The sequence below is a fragment of the Prionailurus bengalensis genome, chromosome A2, assembly GCF_016509475.1.
Source record: "Prionailurus bengalensis isolate Pbe53 chromosome A2, Fcat_Pben_1.1_paternal_pri, whole genome shotgun sequence".
Lineage (NCBI taxonomy): Eukaryota > Metazoa > Chordata > Mammalia > Carnivora > Felidae > Prionailurus > Prionailurus bengalensis.
The window spans coordinates 129333434-129353752 of record NC_057348.1 but is presented as its reverse complement, the minus strand read 5'-3'; the positions used below and the strand labels follow the sequence as shown (position 1 = coordinate 129353752).

The window sequence follows — 20319 nt, the reverse complement described above, 5'->3', positions numbered from 1 at the left end:
AACGAGAAAGGATATAAAACAAAAGCTTCTGAATCTATGACTAAAATAGTAGCTTTAGGAAATAACAATGTAGGGGCAACTTATCTGCATAGCTTAGTTGGTTGAGAGTCCAACTCTTGATTTCTGCTCACGTCAAGATCTCGCAGTTGGTGGGATTGAGCCCCGAGTCCGACTCTGTATTGATGGCATAGACCCTGCTTGGGTTTCTCTTTCTCCCTCTCTTTCTCTGCCCCTCCCTTTCTCTCTCTCATGAAATGAATAAATAATCTTAAAAAAAAAGAAAATAACAATCTAACAATCAGGTATTTTTTTATGAAATTTATTGACAAATTGGTTTCCATACAACACCCAGTGCTCATCCCAAAAGGTGCCCTCCTCAATACCCATCACCCACCCTCTCCTCCCTCCCACCCCCCATCAACCCTCAGTTTGTTCTCAGTTTTTTACAATCAGGTATTTTAACAATCTGTAGTATTGTCTTATTTATTTTACTTGCTGATGAATCTAGAACAGCATTTGAGATTCAACAAGTAAGTATTGATGTGGCATGACGTGTCTCATTTTGATTGCTTACTTTCAAGTAAGCTGTAGTCAGGTCTATACAATGTAGGGGTCAAAATGCTCTGAAAATTATTTTCAGAAAGTTTCCTGATCCTGTTTTCCAATAATCTTAATCCTAAAGTAACTGTATTAAGCATTCCCCAGACCCTTTGTGGGGGTCAGTGAGATCAGAACTACTTTCCTAATAATACTAAGATGCTGTTCGCCTTTTTCATTCTTATTCTCTCTTGAGTATACAGTGGGGTTTTCCAGAGGCTGTGTGATGTGAGACATTGCTTCAGATTGCATGCAAGAGCAGATATGGGAATATGGTTGTCTTCTATTAAGCCAAACACGAAACGGATTGGCAAAAACATAAAAAATGCCACTGATTTCAACTCTGTTTATTTTGTTTTGGAAAATAATTATACTTTTCATTGAACATATTTGTTTTTATGTGTTAACATATAGGTTTGTTATTATTTTAGATTGAATCTATAACATTGTTTTTATTTATTTTTAATTTTTTAAATTTTTTTAATGTTTATTTAGTTTATCTTTTTTTAATATGAAATTTATTATCAAATTGGTTTCCTTACAATACCCAGTGCTCATCCCAACAGGTGCCTTCCTCAATGACCATCACCCACTTTCCCCTCCCTCCCACCCCCCATCAACCCTCAGTTTATTTTCAATTTTTAGGAGTCTCTTATGGTTTGCCTCCCTCCCTCTCTAACTTTTTTTTTCCCTTCCCTTCCCCCATGGTCTTCTGTTAAGTTTTTCCGGATCCACATAAGAGTGGAAACATATGGTATCTGTCTTTCTCTGTATGACTTATTTTACTTAGCGTAACATTCTCCAGTTCCATCCACGTTGCTACAAATGGCCATATTTCATTCTTTCTCATTGCCAAGTAGTATTCCATTGTGTATATAAACCACAATTTCTTTGTCCATTCATCAGTTGATGGACATTTATGCTCTTTCCATAATTTGGCTATTGTTGGAAGTGATGCTATAACATTGTTTTTAATTTGCCATTTTAATTCCCCATATGGTAAATATTGACAGAGTATATTTGCTAATATGGTAAATATTGACAAATGGTATCCACATAAACAACAGTTCTTTGAGATCCTCAATTATTTTTAAGAGTACAAATTATTTTTAGAGTATAAAGGACCAAACAATTTGAGAACTTGTTGATGTAGAAATGAATGGGCAAAACTTACATGTCATGAATTCCTGTTCATTGGTAGTCTGCACAGTATTAATGTAGATATTGAGGTATTGTTTGAATGCTTTACATTTATGAATATTTGTGTTTTTTTCAAAATCTTTATTGATGTGTAATTTATATACTGTATAAATCACCCATTTTAAATATAGTTTAATGCTTTATTATAAACATTATTGTATATAATATATAATATATGTTATTATATATATATTATATATAAATATAGTGCAACCCTCACCACATCTAGTTTTTGAGAGCTTCCATTACCTTCAAAAGTTCCCTCCTCCCATTTGCACTTAACTGAAGCTACTCCAGTGCCAGTGGCCAATCCCAGACAACCATGGATCTGCTTTATGTCTCCATAGTTTGGCCTTTTCTAGAAATTTTATTTAGACAGTATTATACAATATGTTGTCTTTTATATCTGTGTTTTTTTCCACCACATACCAGAATGTTTTTTTTTTCTGTCTCCTCCAATGTGTGAATATCTGTAGTTTGTGCTTTTTTATTATTAAGTATATTCTATGTATGGACATCCCACATTTTGTTTGTGTACTTACAAGTTAATGAAGATTAGGATTTTTCCAGTTTGGGGATATTATGAGTAAAGATATGGACATTTGTGTCACTGCTATGGACATTTGTGTCTTTGGGTAGAAATATGTTTTTATTTCTACCGAGAAGTATTCACATATATCATTGTTAAAACACCTATATACCTAGGGATACTGGCTATTTTGGTGAAATATATGTTTAACTTTGGTAGCTACCAAACTGTTTTTGAAAGTGGCTATTGTATTTTATGTTCTACAGTCAGTGTAAAAGGGGTTGAGGTTCTTTGTACTCTTGTTAACACTTGGTACTATGAATATTTTTTTATTATAACCATCCTCGTGGATATAAAATAGAATCTTGTTGTGGTTTTGATTTGCATTTCCCTGAAGGCTACTGATGTTGAGCATGTTTCCATGTGCTTATGTGCCATTTATATATCTTCTTGAGTGAAGCGTCTGTTCAACGCATTTGCTTGTTTTGTACTGGTTATTTAATATTTTGAATTATAAGAAGTCCTTTGATTTTGAGACCTTAAATAGATTGGGCATTTTGGGGGGAGGATGAATGTGCATGTATAATAATGCGATTTTAGTTAGGTGTAAGTGTGTTAATATCAAAGAGTTTAGTTTTTGTTACCTGGAGGATTTGCATTTTCAATTTGCAGAATCTGAGGACTGTGTTTTTTTTATTTTGAAGAGGCTATCTAGCCTTCTGATTTCTGGGAACTGGGAAGGGCAATAATTTGGAAAACCACTTGACATACATGCATAAATATACAAAATATTCTTTTAATATTTGGAAAACAGTGTGGATATGATGCAAATCCCATTTAAAGAATGAGTTAGCAAAGCTTGAAAACATTATGTTAAATGAAAGAAGCTGATCACAAGAGACCATATACAATTTAATTCTATTTATGGTGTATGAAATGTCCAGAATAGGCAAATTTATAGAGACAGAAAAAAGAAGGAGAATGAAAGATATGGGTGTAGTAGGTTTTTGTGTTTTGTGTTTTGTTTTTGTTTGTTTGTTGGTTGGTTGGTTGGTTGGTTGGTAGGGGACATGAAAACATTCCAAGATAAATTGTGATAGTCTCACAGCTCTGTGAATATATTAAAAACGGTGAATGTACATTTTAAATGAGCAAATTATGTGTTATATGAACTACATCTCAGTGAAGTTATTTAAATAAAAGAATTGGTCAACACAGGAAGCAAAAATTTTATCTATGTCAAATAATCTAACAAGATTAGGAATGCCAACAGATTCATTTTATAGTATAATACAAAGAGAAGACAGTTTTAATTCAGATGTATCAATATTGATTAGAGCTGAAGAGTCAACGCAAGATTATAAAACTTGGTCAGACATAAAAATCTCTGTACAATTAGAAATCCTACAACAGACCTCCCTGAGAAAAAAACCTGGCTTGTTCTTTCCTCAGTAAATGTAAATACTGTATTAGGTTCACAGAGGGGAGGCAGAGCTGGAGGGAGGATTATCGGCACAGGGTTGGGAGATGAAGAAAAGGGAGGTGGGGATGTAAGAGATTTATACCTTTTCCCTCCACTGATGCAACCCATGTGCAAAGTCTGGCTTCTTTGTTCTAATTCTGAAAATTAACTCTTTGGACATATGTCCCTTTCTGTCCCCCTTCACTACACCTCTACCATGAACCCATGAATGGCATACAGAATGGAAGTGTCAAGGCTCAAGACTTTCCTAGTATGTAGCCTCTAAAAACTATTTGATAATTGATTAGAGAAAATAATTTTTGTATTTGGTGTTTTAAAAGAAAATTTAAAATTTTATTCCTCTGAAATATTGGTACGTAAGAATTATAGTCTTCCTGGGTTTTAAATTAATAGTTGAAAATATTCCTGGGGCGCCAGGGTGGCTTAGTCGATTGAGCGTCTGACTTCAGCTCAGGTCATGGTCTCACCGTTGGTGAGTTTGAGCCCCACATCAGGCTCTGCGCAGACAGTGCAGAGCCTGCTTGGGATTCTGTGTCTCCTTCTGTCTCTCCACCCCTCCCCTGTACTCTCTCTCTCTCTGAAAATAAATAAATAAACTTAAAAATCATTAAAAAATAATGGAATAATTCCTATAATATATTTCTAATAGCATTTATAAATATTAACAGGTATTTAAGTATAATAAAGTATTATTTACTATTAGGCTTACCTTTTTTTCTCTATGACACATTTTTTCAATGCCAAAACATATACAAAAAATTTTTTAAATTTGCTTTCTGTCTACCACTAGAAATCATTTGTCTGTTGGTGTCCTTCATGTAGAAGACAGGGTGCTTTGATCTGTAATGTGGACTTTCCATTCCCACTTTTAACTTGGATAATGCTTGATTTCTTAGTAGGCAAGGTAAACATAAATGCACATCACCAAATTCTTTCTATTTTTTTTTTTTGGAAAAAACTTGATATATCATAAAATGATCAAAGAAAAAAGTTTTGACTGATTACAACTCAAGTTACCCTTATTGTGGGTTTTGTAGTATTTTTATTGTGAATTACACGTAATTAGAGGGTAGAGAGGAAACGATTATCTTTTCAGAGCTAAGCACTTCAAAGTCTTAATTTAATCCTCAATTTAATGTTCTGTTAGTTATAAAAAAAACAGATATGGGGGCGCCTGGGTGGCGCAGTCGGTTAAGCGTCCGACTTCAGCCAGGTCACGATCTCGTGGTCCGTGAGTTCGGGCCCCGCGTCGGGCTCTGGGCTGATGGCTCAGAGCCTGGAGCCTGTTTCCGATTCTGTGTCTCCCTCTCTCTCTGCCCCTAGCCCGTTCATGCTCTGTCTCTCTCTGTCCCAAAAATAAATAAAAAACGTTGAAAAAAAAAATTAAAAAAAAAACAACAACAACATATGTAGTAAAGTATAGTTTAAAGAGCACTTTTTTTTTTAAGGTAATTCAGCAGATGATTGAATTATGTTCTGTTTCTACCTGGGGAAGGAAGGGTGTTAGAAGCCAGGGATCAGCCTAGCCTCACTGAAGAATCAGAACGGGAGTTCAGCAGGACTACTGGTTTCTGTTCATTTGTACCCTCCGTCTGCTGGCGTGTTACTTTTGCCCATCTTGTTTGGGTTCCAGTTGGCTTCTGCCCCATTGCTAACTGCTGACTTCCTTGGGTTTGCCTCTTGTTTAAACTACCTGAGAGAATATGAGTGTGTCCCTTTGAGGTGTAGATCTAGGATATGCCCACCTAACAGGCCACTGTTTGGCCAATAAACCAGCTGCCTTTGGGGTAGGCACCCTTCCTTGGTCTGGCCAGTGTGGCTGTGTTGGCCAGTTGCCTAGTACAGACCCTGTGGCTATAAGGGACCTCTTGGAAGGGGCTCGCAGGTATGGCATATAGTGTGAGGCCTCTCAAATTGGAGCACTGTGATTAGCATTCACTTTGCTCAAAATTACCCTTTGAAACCTCATGTTCAAGAAAACTATAATCTCTTCTCCTTGGTAGTTATTTTGACATTACTCTCTGGGGAAGATTTACCTACTCACTTATTTACTTACTTATTTAAATTACAGAAATAACACAAATTTGAAAAATTCAAAATGCTATAATGAACATCCTTGCACACATACTTTTTTGGACATGTGTGTGTTTATTGTTGTAGAGCAGAGAGCTAGAAGTAGAAATACTGGGTCAACATCTGTTGCTGTTGTTGTTGTTATTTTTAGTTCTAATATACAGCTAAATTTCCCTCCTAAGAGTTTTACACTCTTACCAATATGTTTATACTTTTACCAACAATACATGAAATATGATTTTCAGAAAAAATTGATTTAAAGATCATATGCAATGGGGAAATTGTGGACTTCAGATTCAGAAGTCAAAACATTTCCACACAAATTGTGAAATTAGTTTAGATGATTGGGTTACGTTTGTTTTAATCAGTTCCCTGACCTATAGACCTTAGAAACATTCATTTAATGAGCCCTGGTCTAGCCACTAGAGAGACACAATTGAATAGAAGAGACAAAGTCCCTGCCCTCATGGAGGTTACATTCTAGTGGTTAGAAGCAGATAATCATCAAATACATAACACATAATGCAATGCCATGAGCTCAAAGTACTAAAGAAAAATAAAGTAGGAAAAAAAGTATAGAGCAGGGGTCTGGAACTGCTACTTTAGGTAGGATGTTCATAGTCAACCTCTCTAATGAGAAGATATTTGAGCAAACTTCTAAATTAAGGGAAAAAGGAAGAGAGCCATGTTAGTATCTAGGACAAAGGAAGTTCAGACCAAAGAAATAACAAAAGTAATCCTGAAATGTATATGCATAAAGTGAGTTTAAGGAATTGCAAGAAGTCAGCATATCAGACCCTACTGAATGAGGTAAACTGAGGTAGGAGACTAGGAGTAAGAGGTTTGCAGAGCTTTGTGGCTCATAGGAAGGATGTTGGATTTTATTGTAGTAAGATGGCAGGCCTGTGGAATGTTATGAACCATGACTGATAGGATATGATTGGCATTTTTAAAGGATCATTTTGTCTGCTGTATGGAGGGAAGACTAAAGGGAGACAGTCTGACCCAAGTAACGGGTCCAAGTATTTCTCTCTTGAGGAAATAATATGTAGCTTCCTCTAAAAGTAGTTAAGTATCCTTGTTTATGACATGAATGGTGACTACTTTGATATTTTCAGAGTGACTCATTTAAGTAGTCACATTATTTGTAATCACAGTCATTATGATTATATTGACAAGGCAAAAGTACAGTTGAAGTATTTGTTCAGCGAATTCAGCCAAATACCTCTAAGACCATAAAAGAGGTGACTTGGCAAGTCTGAACTTTCTGTCAGGATGTCCACATTAATTAACATCACAAAGCAGTTTCTCGATTGTGTGGATAACTTAGCTAGGAATGTAGTCATTTTCATGTTAACCCAAATGCGCCTACTTATCTATAACACAAACAGTAAAAAGCTGATGAAAGTAATATTTAGACAAGGCCATTAGTTCCACCAAAATATTTTCATAGTTATTTGCTTTTTCTTATTAATTTGTTATGACTCACATAGAAGGACTGTTTTAGAAAAAGATAAAATGAATAGAAAGCACCAAACTGCAGGAAGTCAATGTGAATCAACCACAATTGAAATTTGTAAGGCATCAACATTTTTTGTTGGGCACTTGTATTTCTGTTTCACAGATTTTCTCAGCCCTGTCAGAAACGAAGTCTATTATCATTTCTCTTCTTACCTACTGAAATACACTTTACGACACTTGGAATCTGGGATTCTGTGTAGTTAGCAACCTCAGTGAAGTGAGTCACCAGTGAAGAGGGTAACCGTATAATTTATCACCTGAAGAAGGACACATTTGGGAGTGAAAGGGGATGGTTACTGTGTTGGATCAATCAGCATAATGTGGTGGCCAAGACTGACTGGAACAAATGGTCACCCTGCCAATGAAATAGAAGCTACTTTATCATTCATTCACTTTACATAATTTGATTTCCTTTAGTCTGTGGCTCTCCTTGTTCAGGAGGAGTCCAAGAAGTGTTCATAGAAAACAGAGTCACTTCACTTCCTGTCCAGGGAGGCCTTAGGTCAGGCAGGATCAATGGTGTTGTGGAAAAGCACATCCTGCTCACAACACAGACATTTCCATGCTAGAAAGTACAGTGCAAGACTTTCTGTAATAATTATTGATATTGCAAAATATTCTGAGGTAGAGAGGCATGAGACTTCTCTCACTGCAAAAATATTTAAGTGATAATTCCTCTTCAAGTCTAGATACTCTATTGTAAAGTGTCAAAACACCCTAATTTATTAAAAATAACTTTCTGGTATTAGGAAAAAAATTCAATTGAATCACTAGAAATTAAACATTTTAAAGCTTGTTGATTTTAAATGTGCTGTTGAAGATATGGAAATCAATACTAGCCTATCACAGATGGTTGAATCATATTATGTTCCAGGAAATGATGAAGCTTTATAGGAAGAAAAACAGAACTAAATTGAGTTTTCTCCAGTAAAACTAAAAATGATGCTTGTTTAATAACTTTTTTCTTTTCTTTTTCTTTCTTTCTTTTTTTTTTTTTTTTTTTTTTTTTTTTTTTGGTGCAGTAGCTCTGAATAATAGAAGCCTAATATGTCTCTGTAGCAGTCTTTGAAGACCTTGCATTGATTTATGACACTTTGGGCAGATTAGGAATTAGGACTGCATTCTGTCCTAAAAGCAAGGACAGAATGAAAAAGAAATTTGGAAAGAAACTTATGTCCAGGATCCTGATAAATATTGCTAAATAGAATGTTTTAGAGCATGGAAGCCAGTGGTTTTATTTTATAGTTCCCACCACCCAGGTTGGTGGTGGCTTTTGAACACAGGAGGATATTTATACACTGGGCCTTAGCTGTTAGCAACCTGAACAGGAGGCTTTCACAAATTTCTGAGGCTCATAAGCCTGGTTTAGTTTGAATTCTGAATTTTCCCAAATCAAAATGGCATGGCACATTTGTATTTAGTACTTAGGGTCCGAACAACACTATTACTTAATAGATAAGGCCTTGGGCATGAAATTAAATGTCCCAGGGTCTGTCCAATAAGGGTTAGTTACCGCTAAATTAGAAGCATTTGTGAAAAACCATCAGTTTCACTCTCATGTCAACCTGAGAAATTATTAATATCTTCTGGACATTCCTTCCTTCTTCTTGAAAGAATGATAATTCTTCTTTACTGCAGAATTATAGATTTGTAGGTAACCCATGACACTGTGGAAATCTTTCTCTCTTTTATGTAGTTACAGGTAATTATTTATCATGCTGCTGCTGTATCAGTGAATAAAAATGGAATGGCTAATAAAACTATATGCATTAGCAATAGGTATTTCTTCCTCACCATCAAAAAATAGCCACTTTAATTTTATATGTAAAAATGTTGGTCTTGATTTTTAAAGTCAAAATTATTTCTGTAATCAATTGAGCAGTGTAGGGAGGTTTCCAGAGGCATTTCCCCAAACATAGTGTACACACTTTCATGTAGGAGGATGCAACAGTTGCCGGAAGTCACTAGACTATTTAGATTGAATTACTTTTTCTCATAATCGTGACAGCTAGTATAGTGTGTGATTCTCTCCCTGCCCCCATAAGTGGTTTCTCTGGTTTCATTTTCTACCTTAGGCTACCCGTCTCTTGAACAGGATTCTTCCTTCGATATGAACATTCTCACTGTTTATTCTTTCATGCATAGTCATGTATCATTCATGGTGGTGTAAAGGTGGAGAGCACAAACTATCAATTCAGACTTCCTTGATTTGTATCCCAGCTTTGCTGCTTCTTATGTTACTTTGCCAAATTATTTAATTTTCTAAACTTAACTTTCCTTACCTGTAAAGTGGAAATTATAATAGTACATACTCCATAGAGTTTTCTTCAGGATTACATAACGTAATGGATGTAATTTGGTTAGCACGGTGCGTGGCACATAAGGATGCATTCAGTAATTATCAGATATTCTTAGTAGTAGTCCTGATTTACTCATTATTTATTGAGTGCCTTGGGTATTTACTAGGTGATAATCATTGTCTGGGATTCTGAGGTTAGAAGTATTAAACACTGTAGATAGTTGTTGCCTTCCCGAAGCTTATGCTCTGGTAGAAAGACAACAAAATACAGAAATACAATGTAACAAGAGAATTGCCACCAAGAAAATGTCCTAAGGCTTGCCGGAGCCTCCCTGGAGGGAAAGTATCTGGTTTACCTTGGGAGCTGAGCTGTGTTGTGTTCACCTTTCTGGTTAAAGTTTGAGATGAAAAGGAGACTTACAGTCTCCTCCTTAACTGCAAAAGTAATACAGGCTTAGTATAATCTAGAAAATTGAAACAATACTGGAACATATGGGGTAAAAAGAAAAAGTCCTTTTTTTCTAGTACTCCTAATCACGCTTCCAGAGGTATGTATGGTGTTGTGTATATCCTAGTAGCAGATTGAAAAGATTAGAAAAAATATTTATGTCATAGCATTTTGCCTTGAATATTCCATAAAGAAAAAATATATACTTCAGATATATCTATAAGAATTTACATTTACCAATATGTATATTACACAGATATACTGATGTTATGGTAATAATATTCTCCTATATTATTATGGTAATAAATACTCCTATGTCTCTACTAGGTAGGTATTTGGAAACGTGGCAACTCCAGAACTGCTTATCTATTAAGCCCTAAATTATAAACAACAGCCCTAGGAGTAGCCCACACAAAAGTACTATGAGCATATTATTGGGTAACAATAATTGGTGACCTAGACAAAACCATTTATTTTTATTTTATTTTATTGTATTATTTTATTTTTTTTTCAATATGTGAAGTTTATTGTCAAATTGGTTTCCATACAACACCCAGTGCTCATCCCAAAAGGTGCCCTCCTCAATACCCATCACCCACCCTCACCTCCCTCCCACCCCCCATCAGCCCTCAGTTTGTTCTCAGTTTTTAAGAGTCTCTTATGCTTTGGCTCTCTCCCACTCTAACCTCTTTTTTTTTTCTTCCCCTCCCCCATGGGTTTCTGTTAAGTTTCTCAGGATCCACATAAGAGTGAAAACATATGGTATCTGTCTTTCTCTGTATGGCTTATTTCACTTTGCATAACACTCTCCAGTTCTATCCATGTTGCTACAAAGGGCCATATTTCGTTCTTTCTCATTGCCCTGTAGTACTCCATTGTGTATATAAACCACAATTTCTTTATGCATTCATCAGTTGATGGACATTTAGACTCTTTCCATAATTTGGCTATTGTTGAGAGTGCTGCTATAAACATTGGGGTACAAGTGCCCCTATGCATCAGTACTCCTGTATCCCTTGGGTAAATTCCTAGCAGTGCTATTGCTGGGTCATAGGGTAGTAGACAAAACCATTTATAGAAAATTACTGGTAAGAACAGGAAAATGAAGGGCGCTTGGGTGGCTCGGTTGGTTCAGCATCAGACCCTTGGTTTTGGCTCAGGTCGTGATCTCACGGTTGTGAGATTGGGCCCCACGTCAAACTCCATGCTGACAGCATGGGGCCTGCAAAGGATTCTCTCTCTCTTCCTCTCTCTCTGCATCATCCCTCCCCTCTCAAAATAAATACACTTAAACAAAGAACATAAAAATTAATATTCAATGATATCCTCATTATTTAATATTCGTCATATTAAACTCACTATATCTGAAAGGAAGTATTAGGAACGTCGTGTTCTCTCTGGGCTGTCCATGGGCTGAAATAACTGTGGTGCTTCAGGTAGAAAACCCATTGGCTGAACTTAAGAAAAGTTTTCTGCAACTAGGAGCCTAGCAGGATGCTCTGATCTGGCTCCATCCTTGTCAACATCTCCTTGTTGCTCTCCAAAATATAGTAGCCCGTTTCTAACTTTGAAGCTTTTCACTAAGCTCCTTTTCTCTCTTTTCGGGCTGGCTTTGGGGACTGCAGTTCTGCCATGATCCTCCTTCACGTCCCCCAGTACAGACAGATTATGTCAAGTGTTTTTGTGGAGTCTGGTGTTTCCTAGAAGGAAGCACGTCACACGGGGGGCCGGCTGGTGTATTAGTTTTATCAGCCTCTTCACTTCTGGCTTAATTACAATTCTTAGTAGTAGACCTTTCTGAAGTTGTGAACGCCAAGTAAAAATATAGAAAAATGCTAACTTTTGTACATTCCTTGCAACTAAATATTGATTTTTATTTTTTTCTCTGCTCACAGTAATGTAAGTCTGTCAAATATTTTGAAAAGGCATATAAGTACAATTATCTTACTAGGAAGCTAAAAAGATTGTCTTAAAATACCTTTTTAACTAAGCTTAAGATGCATGCCAGAAAGGCTTAAGAACATTTCATCCTGAATAATTACTTAATAATTAAGGAACAGATAGGTCTTCTATTTGTGTGCAGTTTCAGTTAACCTTGTTTAAACTTAACATTGACCCCTGTTTCTCTTTTAAGATGTTTGGAGAAAGAATTTCATGCAGAGAGCAGATGTGTTTTAGGTATTAACTTAATTAGTTATGGATGCTATTAAGTTTTTGTAACTTTTTTGTTTGTATAAAACCTTTTTTTAGATGTCTTAGAGCAATGAAGGGTAGCATGATAGAGTAGAAGGAATTTTACAGTTGAAGTAAGATGATAAATTCAATTCCAGCTCTGTTCCTTACAAGCTGTGTGACCTTGGAAAAGTTTTTGACCTCTCTGATTTTTTTTTGTTATCTATTTTCAGAGTTATTTTGAAGAACAAATACCTCCCAATACTTTGTAAACTTTAACACACTACTAAAATTTAATGTATTATGAACTTATTTTCTGTTTGGCTTCCCCAGAGCTGAAAAGAATGCCTTGTCCATTTGCCCATTTTAGATGATCGACTTTTTTTTTTTTTTTGCCACTGTTGAAAAAATTTTTATTGTACTGGTAGGTCAAGATATGGCTCCATATTTTATAAATTCTGAAGTTGGAAGAAAACCACGTTTACAACTTCCCATGCAAGAACTCAAATGCTGGCTACTATATCTTTGGGATCTTGAACTGGTTCCTCATGCACAGTCTGTAGCAGGGGGCAATATGCTTTTTCTGTAAACATCCAGATCGTAAATATTTTTCGTTTTGCAGGCTATACTGTCTCTGACAAAACTACTCCATTCTGATACTGCAGGGTGAAAGCAACTATAAAGGATACATAAAATGAATGTTCCAATAAAACGTTAATTACAGAGACAGATATGGGACTAGATTTGGTCCCTGGGCCATAGTTTGCTAATCCTGGTCTATATTATCTACTTTTATTCCTTTAACCTTAGAAATAAGTAGAAAATACTAAACATTTCTAGTCCTGGACAGTAGTTTGTTTGTTTGTTTATTTATTTATTTATTTATTTATTTATTTATTTATTTATGTTTTTTAATGTTTATTTATTTTTGAGAGAGAGAGACAGACTGCAAGCAGGGGAGGGGCAGAGAGAGAGAGAGGGAGACAGAATCTGAAGCAGGCTCCAGGCTCTGAGCTGTCAGCACAAACTCTGATTCAGGGCTCGAACTCACAAACAGGAAAATCATGACCTGAGACAAAGTCAGATGCTCAACTGACTGAGACACCCAGGCACCCCACCCCTGGCCAGTAGTTTAAATAGTAGGGAAGAATTAGCCTAAAAACTATGGGTTCTTTGGCTCTAGGTTGGTTGAGGCAGAGGACAGTAGGAAAGAAAATCCTGAGCTTTGCTACTCTAAGTGAGGTTTTTGCTACACTGCTAGAAGCCACATGGGTGCACCTGGACAGTAAAGATATTTGTCTCGAGCTGGATGGGGAAGAGCTATTATACTGTAAGAACACTGCAGAGAGTATCTTCACTGGCGAGCAGCCACAGTGCTCATAAAAGTGTAGAATAAATTTCATTGCCCAAATAGTTTCTTCCTAATACAAAAGGAATAGCCCTGCAGAGGGGAAAATTCTGTATCAGAGTACTACTACAGGCTATTTAAGCTCCTCTTATAAGCCCAGCATTAGAACTCCAATTATCTTCTGGCTGTTATTTTAGCTCAATCTGCCTGTGCTGGACTTAACTGATAGTGAAGAGAGGAAGGAGCTAATAATCTAGGGGATCCTTTCTTTAAAAGTAATTTGTTTTAGTTCCCCCATTTACTCAGTGTGTTATGGAAAATGTTCAAATGTTACCTAATTTATTATGAGGGATACCTATATACAAATAAGAGCATCTTAGTTTGGCGAAAGCAGTAATCATTCCCATTTTTTAAATGTTGATTTTGAAACTAAAGCCTATGTTTGTAGTTTTGTGACATTGGAACATTTGTAACATTGGAACCATTGTTTGTAACATTGAAACCATTAATCTGAGTGGTTCACAGCAGCAGAACTAATAAGATTTTGAAATTGATCATCTTGGTAGTTGCAACTCAAATGAGAATTTGAGTGAAAATAATTAAATTTTTGTTCATTATTAGGGGAGTTGACAGTCGTTGATATTTTCTTTCAGAAGAGTCAATTGCATGATGAAAGTTGTATATTTGGGGTATGATAAATAACAAGTCATTAACTTTGGGCTTCTGCAACTGGCCACCTGGGAACCAAGGAGATTTTCTCCTTTGCTTATTACAAAAATAAATTCTACTCCCTGACCATTATGCGATACCTAGTTTTAATATGCAGCCCGGAGCAGCTACACCTCAAGGTGTATCGATGCTTCCCAGGAACATTTCTGCAGTTTGGATTCCAGTTTTACATACATCAAAAAGTAAATGACTATTTAATCTCTGACTATAACATGAAGAGGAGCAAGTAATACATACTGGAATGGAGTTTAGTAGGATGGAAAGCCAAACTGAAAGATTTTCTATTTGAGATGAAAGTATAATAAGCAGTAAGCTTTATAAAAAGCAAGGAGTCTGATAATAGAAAAGGAAATGAATGAACAGATTAGAATTTCCTATGTGTATGGGAAAGTAAGGTGACCCTTAATGGATTTCTGGGGCTGTCTTTGGGGGATTATGTAAATCAAACCTGAATTCTAAGTCTAATATGGCTATCATTAAAATCAAGAGAATGTTTACGGCATGATGGAAATTGAAGTGACTTCTAACTGTATGTGTCTGAGCTCTCGTATTCTCACATGACTTTTAAAAAATAATGATTTGTTAAAATTAAAACTTGCAACATCCTTACCAATAAAGTGAAGGAAATCAAAGAGGATATGCATAGGAAACTTATATCAAAGTTCCACTTTTCACATGTCTGGCAATGTCTGAATACGGGACTGAGTATCGAGCAAGCAATGAGTGTTAACATCGTTTTCGTCTTTGCTAATCCAAAAGGTGAAAACGTGTTTCTCATTGTTTTCGTTTATATTATTTTCATTGCTAATAAGAATGAATATGTTATACACTTATTAATCTTTTACTTCCTTCTCTAAGAACTATTTCAGAATTGCCCATTTTCAAATGATGTTAAATGTTTTCTTGTGAGTTTGAATATATTATGTGCGTTAACCTTCTGTCCATATTTAGATCAGATGTAGTTCTAGTTTGTGAATTGCCTTTTAGTTGTATTCATCTCATAGATTACTTTAGGAAATAAATTTTTTAAGCCATTTATTTTTGATGGTTAAAAGTCCGTGAGGTAGAACTTTAGAAATTGAATTCTTTGATATAACGTTTATACATTTGTCTGCTGTGAGTTAACGCTATTAGTGTGTTAATGTTAATCTATGAGTTTTACAAATAAAGAGAAAGGAGACTCCACCAAAGGTTGTAGCATATTTTTCTCAATATTTTAAAGTTATAAAAATATAGTAAAACTTTAGTGTAGAAGACCACATAGATATCTAAATATGTTCTGCAAGCCACGTAGCTACCGTATGGAGGGCAGCATTGTCCTAGTAGCTTGTTTCTCAAAGTTGATCTCCAGACTGTAGCATCTTCATCACCGAGGAACTTGTTAGAGACACAGATTCTTGATTCCCACTTCCCCATGCTGAATCAGAAACCCGGAGGCTGGAGCCAGCATTCTATGTTTCAGTAAGTCTAGCAGGCGACTCTGATGCATGGTGAAATTTGAGAAAACGTTCTAGTATTAGGTGTCTCACTAACGATCTGTTTTAACTTGATCCTGGTCAAGTTCAGATCCTGGTCTACTTAGCCTGTTCAGATCCTGGTCGACTTAGGCATAAAATGATGCTATCTTCAAATCGGCTCCATTGCCACCCTGCCTCAACGTAAACTTGCATTGCTGGGATTTGGGTTCAGAATTATGGGTAGGAAAAAGCACAGTTGTGTTGTGTTTCTCGGTTCCCTTTGCAACTTTAATGAACTGTCAGATCCTGACTGCCACCCAATCTTTTTTATCCTTTAAGAGATCACTCTCACTGTCTTCATAATCTCTGCCCTCCCTGTGATCTCATGCTTTTAGGAAAAACGAAAGCATCTCATAGTAGATTTGAAGACCCTTGGACTAAATGATTTGGAATATGTTTTTCAGCTCTTAAATTCTATGTTATTTATTCTGTAGAAAAGAGGGAGGCAGTCCACAAATTTTTATAGAAAGATTAGCACCAGGAAAAATACTTTCTCATGCTGGGGTAGAAGGGTGGATCTGGTCACGGGTTCACTCCCTAGGGCTGCTGCTTTTCCATGAGGCATCTTAGACATTGGTCTTGAAAGTCTCCCCAAAGGAGAAATTCAAGAGGCAAGCAAGGGAGGACTTTATCTAACATTGGCCAAGAAGACAGGTTACCAGGCCTTTATGACTTCTTCCTTGGATTACTGTGTCTGTCTCCTAACTGATTTTCCTCTCATATCCTTGCCAATCCATCCTCCACACTCCCACAAGAATGTTTGTTTATGCCTTCCACATTCATGAGCCTGGTAATAAAGATCTCTTATGATCTGGCCCTGTGTCTCTCCAGCTGTATTCTCCCCACTACATTCTAGCCACACTGATAGTTTGTAGTTTCTTGGCAGTTATGCATCTTTTCAAATACCTTTGTCTTTACCTGAAGCCCCCTTACTTTTGTCCTGTTCCTTTGTTTTGTTTTTGCCTGACTAACTCTCTCTCAGCAATTCCATTTCTAGGAATTTATCTGGTAGCTAGACCTACACACGAGGGCAAAGGAGTGTGTACAAGGGAGTTACTTGCAGGGTCGTTTATAATAGCAAAAGATTGAAACCTTCTAGATGTGCATCTACACAGTTAAGGACATTGTAACGCATTCATAAGAGAGAGACTGAGGAATAGTTAAGAAAAGATCTATATGTGCACACACACACACACACACCAGTAAACTATCAGATATTGCATCCTGAATACCACTTACACACCAGTCATTTTTCTAGGACTTCACACTCAACTTTCTTTGTAGTATAAACTAGTCAGTAGGTACTAGCAAATGTGGAACTTCCACCATTAGAGAAGGGAACTAGAGGGCTGGAAGGGCAGGAGTGTGAGGGGAATTTTACTGTGTAGCCTTTAGAATTACTGGATTTTACCTTGAACATCTCTCTCTCTCTTTCTCTCTCTCTCTCTTTCTCACACACACACATATTATGGATATAGATATACACATACGTATGTACACACATGTGTATATATGTGTGTAGGACAGAGATTCTGTTCTGGCAGCCCTTTTTAAAACCCTCTGTGATTGGGACTACATCCCTTTGGACTCCTGTTGAATACTAGCTTCCTCTTGCATAACATTGACCACTCACTGTGGGCGGCCTTTCCTTTCATCTTCCTCCTCTACCCACTCTTCTTACACCCATGTGACTGTGTGGGTGTGCGTGCACACGCACGCATGAACACACACACACACACACACACACAGTGCTAGAGCTATATTGTTCCAGTTTTAAAAGTGCTTCCGTACTTCTCTATCTGTGTTCATGTTTTATCCTGTGTGTGGCAGACACCTTTCCCTCCCCCCATCTAACAAAATCCTGTATCCTCACCCTGACAGAAATGATTGTCCTCTTCTCTGTTTCCACAGTACTGTATTGATCCTACTGGTATAAAATGCATCTAATTGTATTAGAGTCAGTCGTACATGCATCCTTCTGCCAGTGTGCAATTTGAATCAAGGGCAGTGGCTCCCTTCTGGATCCCGGCATCTAGCGCAGTTCTGTCTTGCGAAATTGAGCATATTGAAGGTGTGCTCAATAAGTATTTGTCAAATTAAATGACTGCAGGAAGCTCTGTGCAATATTTATAAAACATCACTCCTGAATATCACTCTCTGAAGTGATTCTGTTTATGCTGGAAATATTTCAACTTAGTCCAATTAGTATCAGTCCCAACTCCTTATCTTTAAAAATGTAAACTCTCTAATTTGCTGAACGTTTTCATGTTGCTGAAGGTTAAGGAAAGCAAGTGGTAAAGAATATGAGTCTCAGCCATCTGTTTTTCTTTGCTCTCTCCAGCAGCATACATGCTGCAGGGATTGTCCCTGAATAGCAAGGGGGATGAGAATACACTCGTTTATTGTTGAGAAGGCATAAATGGGCCCTGCGTCAGTCAGTTTAGGCTAACTTATTCCGTGGTAACAAATGACCCCCAAATCTCAACGGTTCTTTGCAGTAGAGGCTTGTTCCTCACGCTGTTACATGTTTACCACAGCTTGTATGAGTCGCTGCTCCATGTTTTCTTCCCTCGGGGATTCAGGATGACAGGGCATTAATGGTCGCAGGGGACATGGAAAAGGAAGCATGGTAGAACCATAAGATGGATCTTGAGGCTTCTGTTTGGAAGAGGGACATATCGTTTCTATTCGTGTGTCATTGGCCCAAACCAGTCGTATGGCTAAACCTGCTATCAATAGGGTGGGTAGGTACAACTCTCCCCTCAGGGATGGGAAGCACACATGCTGGACAATAGTAGAGTCTACTGAAGCTTCTTTAGAGTTCTCTTGAAAAATAAATTGGTTTTGTTCTTGCATCATTGTGCTTATTTCACATACATTAATTGAGTGTGTACCACAAGCAGAGAACGATGGTTGGGAAGGGCAGTGAGGTGAAGTCAGAGACTCTTTTCAAGAAAACGGGTGTATCAGAAGGGTGTAAAATTAACCTCCCTGCACAGTGGTCAGGTAGGTACTGGTGGAGAGAGAACCTGGAGGAGAGACAGCTGAAGTTGGCATAGCATGAAATCGTACGCATGAAATACTGATTTCTTTTTTTTAATGTTTATTCATTTATGAGAGAGAGAGAGACAGAGCACAAGCAGGGGAGGGGCAGTTAAAGGGGGAGACACAGAATCTGAAGCAGGCTCCAGGCTCTGAGCTGTCACCACAGAGCCCGAGGTGGGGCTTGAACCCACAAACTGTGAGATCATGACCTGAGCCAAAGTCGGATGCTTAACTGACTGAGCCACCCAGGCGCCCCATGAACTACTGATTTCTGAAATAATTTTATACTGTTACAATTTTTTTTAATGTTAATTCATTTTTGAGAGAAAGCGTGCAGGCTGGGGAGGGGCAGAGAGAGAGAGAGAGAGAGGGAGACAGAAGATCCGAAGCAGGCTCCACGATGTCAGCACAGAGCCCAATGCGGGTCTCAAACTCACCAACCGGGAGATAATAACCTGAGCTGAAGTCAGATGCTCAACCGACTGAGCCACCCAGGAACCCCTTGTTACTATTTTTTTAATTTCATATATAAAGGTATACTGTTTGAGGATTCATCACATCCATTTGCCCTTTAATTATTTTCATTATTTCAGAAATGTCATGTTGTGTGTATATGTATGTATGTGGATATATGCATACATACACAAACATATATACTTACATATGTTTATTTAATAAATATTTACCTGTTGATGATAAAGTGGTAACCGTGATCAAAATATCTGGTGTTACCTCATTAGTCATACTCCTTGGATATTGGATGTGTATAGTGGATCCAAAACCTACAGTATCTTGTATTTTAAAGCATTCTGCTTATGTTTCATTTACTTATTTATTGTGTTATGTAGCTTTTTTTGTTGTTTTGAGAATAAAAACCTGCTTATTCCCCATGTGGCCTTGGATTTCCTAGCTTAGAAATTACTGTTTTGTCTATACCCTGAATACATAGTGCTGATGCCCTAAGCTGCTAGTGTTTTCCTGTTGGTAGATTATTCCTTGTCCATTGCCTTTTAAATATATATTCAGAAGGATCATACTTTAAGAAAGGATTAAGTATTTCAAGGGAGAAAAACCATTCTGCTGTTTCTAAAGCATACACAGCTGTTAAACTTTAATTAAACAGGTTTGTAGGAAAGGGGACTAGAGACCAAGTTCATAAAACCAGACAGATATGCTTTGTAAATGAAGAAGAAAGTTAATTAAGCCAAGCATAGCAGCTTAATATTAATTTTTAAAATGCTTCCAGGGTATTTGTTGTAAATCTTGACACTGCCATTGCATGTTTCCTAATGAGTTATTCTACAATTTAAGTTCAGCGTTTGGATGTCAAAGATTCCTAGTCAGTTGGAAAATTATAA

General features: G+C 37.0%; 1 protein-coding gene across 3 annotated transcripts in view; it reads left to right on the top strand.

The window, feature by feature from the left end:
• IMMP2L (inner mitochondrial membrane peptidase subunit 2) overlaps positions 1–20319 on the top strand; it is an 886026-nt gene that overhangs the window by 599171 nt on the left and 266536 nt on the right. The window lies entirely within an intron of this gene.